We start from the raw sequence: 6791 nt of genomic DNA on the forward strand, positions 1-6791 counted from the left end.
CCACTAAGTTTAAATTGCTCTAATTGCACAGAAATTTTTTCCTCAGTGTGTTTTTAGTTTGTCTTTTCCCTGTGTACCTATCTAGTTGGGAATCTTATAATCTTGAAATACTTAGAGCCATTCTAAGTAGTGCTAGTTTTGTGTGATCTTCCACATTTCCAACACAAGCTCATGGAAAATAAGGTGATTGGTGACAGCCAACATGGCTGCACTAAGGGCAAATTGTGCCTGACAAATTCTGTGGCCTTCTACAATGAGGTTACAGCATTGGTGGATAAGGGAAAAGCAAATGATGTCATCTACCTGGACTTGTGCAAAGCGTTTGACACTGTCCTGCATGACATCCTTGTCTCTAAGTTGGAGAGCCGTGGATTTGATGGATGGACCACTCGGTGCATAATGAATTGGCTGGATGGTCGCACTCAAAGAGTTGCAGCCAATGGCTCCATGTCCCAGTGGAGACCAGTGACAAGTGGTGTTCCTCAGGGGTCAGTACTGGGACCGGTGCTATTTAACTTCTTTGTCAGCGACACAGACAGTGGGATCAAGTGCACCCTCAGCAAGTTCCCCAACAACACCAAGCTGTGTGGTGCAGTCGACATGGTGGAGGGAAAGGATGTCATCCAGAGGGACCTTGACAGGCTTGAGAGATGGGCCCGAGCAAATATCATGAAGTTCAGCAAGGCCAAGTGCAAGGTCCTGCACATGGGTCAGGGCAATCCCAAGCACAAATACAGGCTGGGTGGAGAATGGACTGAGAGCAGCCCTGTGGAGAAGGACTTGGGGGTGTTGGTTGATGAGAAGCTCAACATGACCTGGCAATGTGCGTTTGCAGTCCAGAAAGCCAACTGTACCCTGGGCTGCATCAAAAGAAGTGTGGCCAGCAGGTTGAGGGAGGTGATTCCCCCCCATTCTACTCCGCTCTCATGAGACCCCACCTGCAGTACTGCGTCCAGCTCTGGGACCCCCAACATAAGAAGGACATGGACCTGTTGGAGCGAGTCCAGAGGAAGGCCATGAAGATGATCAGAGGGCTGATGAACTTCTGCTATGAAGACAGGCTGAGAGAGTTGGGGTTGTTCAGCCTGGAGAAGAGAAGGCTCCAGGGAGACCTTACAGCAGCCTGCCAGTACCTAAAGGGGGCCTACAAGAAAGCCAGAGAGGGACTATTTACAAGGGCATGTAGTGATAGGACAAGGGGTAATGGCTTTAAACTGAAAGAGGCTAGATTTAGGTTAGATGTAGGGAAGAAATTCTTCACTGGGTGAGGGTGGTGAGGCACTGGCACAGGTTGCCCAGAGAAATTGTGGCTGCCCCATCCCTGGCAGTGTTCAAGGCCAGGTTGGATGGGGCTTGGAGCAACCTGGTCTAGTGGAAGGTGTCCCTGCCCATGGCGGGGAGGGTGGAACTAGGTGATCTTTAAGGTCCCTTCCAACCCAACCCATTCTATGATTGTATGATTCTATCCTGTTGCAATAGATGCCTCAGCCTTGCAGTGTTGGGAGCTGTAGAAGAAAATACACAGTGGCTTCTAGTTCATTGTAGAAAGATTTACGAGGTGACTGTGACTATGAAGCCACACAAGGCTTCCCTGCCAAGCCAAATTCTGCTTCCAGGGGTGCAGGCTGAGCCCCAGAAGCACCAGCCTTGTGCTTCTCTCCTGATGTGGGGAGGAGTGGTGACAGGAAAGTAGGCACATCCGGGTTTCCTCCAACTGAGTTGTGCTTTACCAGCAGTGAACATGAGGCTTAAGGGTGGGTTGAACAAGTCTGCTGCCCCATCTGCATCTGCCACCTCTGGGCTACCACGGGGCACAGCTTCCAGGTCACAGCATGGACATTACAGCTGCTTTTCATGCCATCTTCATGGATGGGGCTTCCTGGTCAGATGCAGCCAGAGCTCTCCAAGGCAGTGCGAGGCTCATCTTCACTACAGGTTGCTCCTCTCAGCATTGGAACCATTTCTTGGAGGTTAGTGAGGAGGAAGAGCAGCTCTTGCAAGGAATCATGGTTTTCTCTAAAAGCCCTGGTTTTGCTCCATGTAGGACTACTGGTGACAGGCTCCCTTGTCCCTGTGTTTTCTGCTGTGGGGATGCTTGACTTATTTTTCTCCATTTTTCAACTACATGGCCACCTTTGTTTGCTCCATGGAGCCTCCTTGGCCAAACAAATATTTTTTATTAATACTTGTCAGCAAAAATATAAACAGATACTGAGTTATATCCACAGGCTCAGTTCTGATTATTTGACCTTTAGTTTCTACTGACAACAGCAAAGTAAACAAATTCTGTAGCGACTTAATGCTGATTTCAGCCTGGAATAAACAAGAACATGAGATGCACACAGTGAGCTGTAAGTTATTAAACCAGAGACCTAAAGCCGATGAAAATGGCAGCTGCGCTAGAAGTATCGATGCCAGCGGAGCAATGCTTCTCCCTTGCAAAATGTTGCTCTTTGCTGATCTTTCAGGCAGAGATGGGTTTGATTAGCATGGATCTGCCCAGTGGTATAGACTTGAGCTAAAGTGAACTTGAGGCAGGTGTCTTCCCTCCCGACCATCATTCAGGTCAGGTTTTCAGATGAGCCCTGGAGCCAGCAGCTCCTTTTAGGAGTGTAAATGGGCAGTGAAGTTTCTGGGCAGCCTGTGAAGGTACCTTGTAGGTACTTACATAGTTAGGTGTCTTCATCTGAAAACTTGGCCAGGCCCCAGCAGCTCTTCATGTTTCTGATGCTGTCACCTACCAGCTCTTAGGGCAAGGTAACACTGGTAGCTACACCGAGGACACATCCTAGCTAATGACCAGAGGGCCTCTCTAACACTGCAAAACAGAAGGTGCAAGGAGAGCTTTCCAAATCGCTTCATTCTGGAGGATCTCCATTGGGTTCTGGTGCCTCTTATGCCATTTCAAGTTCGTAGAGGGGCTCAGCTTGAATCTAAGAGCGGGTTCTTGGCCTCCCATCTTAACTGGCTGTGTTTGCTGTGCATTTCTGCAACCCACCAAACCCTTCCACCAAGCCCAGCTCAGAGTGTTTTGGTCACAGGAGATGAACGACGATTGTAATGCAGATCTGTGCAACAAGCCAAGTCTTAGAGAAGGATGTCCTTCTTGCCAGATCAAAGTGAGTCTATGAATGGCTTGTTAGGAGGGGCAAATCAGAACGTGCTCATACCTGTAAAGTATTTCTCCAAACTAGAAAGCTCTTGGCATGACTGAAGGCTAACTCTTGACCTAATAAAAAATTATTTTAAATTTCAATCTTAGAAACAAAACAGAAAACCCCAAGGTCTGGATCCTTGAGAGACCTACATGTCTGCTACCCTTCAAAAACTTACCTAAACTGCACATGTACGTAAGTTTGCAAGATGACAGCCCAAATTACTGGTGTCCGCACAGGAGTGGCAACTATATCTGCAAGACAAAGACAGTGCCCTCTGCAAAGCCAGCTGTCAGCTTGTATGAGAAATCTTATGGGGCAGAGAGCTGTCTCTGGAGGTTGCACTGAAGAAACCCTGGCTTTAAGTTCAGATCCTTCAGCACGTAAGTGCAAAGTGCTTGTTAAAACACTGAGCAAGCCACCATCCCTGTGCTGGCCAGTTGTGGTGGTCCACTTTTTGATCTCAGGCAGCACTTCCCAGTTTACAGTTTGAGTCTGTGCTGTGGGACTTGTTTAATTTTCTGCCATCCCAAGACAGCAATGTTTGCAATACTTCACAGTTTTCCTACAATAAACAGACACTTCTAATGCTGGAATGAGAAAAAAGGTTTGCAGAAGGTGAAGTCTGGAAGCTGAGAGCTCATCTGTCAGCACCACCCATGGAGAGTCCAGTCCCTATGAATCTTCATCCTCTAGACTAACTGGTCCTAAAAGGGGGAATAGTGGTAAAAAATTGAAGTGGGATGAACAAGAAGCAAGTTGGGTCCTTGCTCCGGCCTCAGAGTGGCCTCTCCAAAAGCACCTGGTCCAAGTAGCATTACACAGATCTTCTAGTAGGGAGATCTTCAATGCACAATGCTGCAAGCTCCTCCTGATGGTCACCTCCTGTGTGATCCACCCCTCCCTTGGCCGAAATGAGAGATGCCCTAGCATCTGATACACCACCTGTATCTGCAGCACTCAAGGGCTGTGCCCCAAATACAGAGATGCCCTGTAATCTCTGCGAGCTGTCTGATAAAAGCCCTTGTTTTGATTGAGTCAAAGCCATTGATTTCCACCCGTGGCACTGGAAGAGCAAGCCCCCTCTGCTCTTTTTCTTTTTGAGATGAAATAATCAATACTGGCTTTTAAAGAGTCACTGTGAAGGCTGACTCTTTGCCCCGCTGCACATGCACCTCTTTCTGAGTTGATGCCCCCTTGAGTTTATTCCACATATTTTTTACAGTTGCCTTTTCAGGCTGCAAGGGACTATTTCTGACATGCAAAACTGTTTTGGTCCAACACAAGCTCTGGTTTAAGCTGGAAGCATTTGCTGAAGAGTCATCGGCAATGAGAAAGGAAAAACCCCAAAGCGGAGGTGATCTAAAGATATCCCCCAAAATGACCCAGCTGCTCCAGAGGCAGGTCACAGCATGGGGTGCAGGTCACAGGGCAGGGCGGGATGCCCTGGCCTGCTTTTCTCCCTTTGGATCCAGCAGAGACGGTATTAGTGCAGTTTGGTTTCAGGGTGTTATTTAGGACTGATCAGAAATTTTCCAACGGAAGATTTTTCCATGAAAAAATAATTTTAAAATTGCAATCTGATTGAAAACTTGAAACAATATTCAGAGAGGAGATCTCAATGGATCTTGTACTGGCACAACGAGTGGCTTCTCAGAAATCCAGGCAGGCGTGTTTCCACCAGACACCCCCAAATCCCCTCCACCCCCTGGGATCCCAGTGGGTGAGAGGGATACCACTCCTCAGGTTTGGAGCGAAACCAAGGGAATCAGTGATCAGAGAGGCCGGAGAACGAGCTAGGGCAATGGTTGGGAAATGAGGTCTTGACTTCTGCAGGGTGGACAGTCAAGGTACCCACCACTGCAGGCAACATCCTCGAGGGGTCTTGCGGTGTATATTTCACACTGTGCCACAGGGCTTCAGAAAGGAAATATTGCAGGATTTCTACTTTAAAAAAAATAAATAAAAAATTAAGCAAAGCAAAGCAGCAGGTTTGTCTTTTCTGCCTAATTTGGGCCAAGTGTGTGTTCAGAAAGTCAGAAGTTTTATGTAACTGGAGCTTGGCGTCCTATTTGGCTCTGCTATTAACTTTCCCACCTTGCTCATGGGGAAAGGAAAGTACGGATTTTTTTTTCAAATCGGTTTATTTTTAGAGAAAGCCCATGTGCAAACCGAGAGAGATTATCTGACAACCATCTATTTCTCTCTTGGTGGAGAGGACCTGGGTGGGTCTCTAGTCCAAACCCCGGGCACTAGCACTAGGTCCAGGCGGCCGCAGCACAGCTGCTCTGCCTTGGGGTGCCTCTCCTCCAGCCCTGCCCGAATCACAGCCAGGGGCTGCTCTCAGATGCCCCCCAGACTCCCCATGGCCAGACTCAACAAACCCAGCTATGTGTTTCGAGGTGTTGTTTATGGATATTTAATTATGCCTGAGCTGAGACTGGGCAGAATTCATCTCACCTTGATGGTTTTGTTGGAGATGTGTTTTCTTCCAGATGCTGCAATCAAATACAGCCACACTGGATGCCGAGCAGCAGTTGGTGCTTCTGGTTGTTTCTGTGATTTCTTACAGACCAGGGAAGTAAAGCCCTGGATTCCATTGCTTTGTAACCACATAGGATAATGTTAATAATTCACAACTAGTCCAAAGAAACCTCAAACACCAAAGAACCTGCAACAAAAGTGAATGTCTTTGCAGACTGTGCAAAAAGCCCTGTTTTCAGTATAATGACTGCTATTAGCAAAGAATAATATGCACGTCTCAGTTTAATGTTCTTAAATCTGAACTGGGGATGACTAATTAAGTAGACAATTCAATGCCCGATATAGTCGAAGGGTTACGGTAGCCGCATGCGCCGCGCTGACCTTTCAGTAGTTGCAAACTGGCTGGCTCTCCCGTCCCTCCCCCACAGGCCGAGACAGCTGTAAACATCCCTATAATAATGAGACAATTGTAATATCCTATTTATTTTCCATTAAGAACCAGCCCGGCGCAGGCTTAGGTGGCCCAAGGGGCTGGGCAAGCAAAGCCTGTTGATGCCCTCCTGCTGCAACCCGGCCACTGCTCGCCCTTGGCCCCATGAGAACACCAGGGACTATTGCACACAAAGAAATGCCTCTGGGACTCTCGCTGTGCCCCTCTGAGCAGAGTCCGGCCCTGGCATCTCTAGGACCCCTTCTGCAAGATGAGAATAGCGACCCTGTTCCCTCTTCGCCTCTCACCAGCTCTTCCCGCCCCTGATTTTCTCCCCGGTGCAGGAGCGGAGGGTGGGGAGGAGGGCAGGAAGTTTCTGACGCCTGTGGTTGGATTTCAGTTTGAACACCGTCCAGAAAGGAGCACCAAATATTAGTAAACAGATCAGGAAATATTTCTGTGTTTGGCGATAACTCCGCTTTTCCATGGCAGCAATCTCCAGTGGTTTTTCCACTAGAGAAAAAGACCCGCTTGGTCGCTTTGCTTCAGCTTGGAGCAGCTCAGATCCTGAACCCTTCAGGTCCTGACCTTCAAACTCAGGTCTCTCCCCTTGGGGGCCTGTGCTGCAGCTCCTGACTTTGTGCATGGAGCCGAGTCCCGCAGAGAAGAGGGCGCACCCTTTCACGCACGCCCAGGGGATTAGAGGACCCTGCTGCCATGTC

Source organism: Buteo buteo, chromosome 4 (assembly GCF_964188355.1).
Source record: "Buteo buteo chromosome 4, bButBut1.hap1.1, whole genome shotgun sequence".
NCBI classification, from domain to species: Eukaryota; Metazoa; Chordata; class Aves; order Accipitriformes; family Accipitridae; genus Buteo; species Buteo buteo.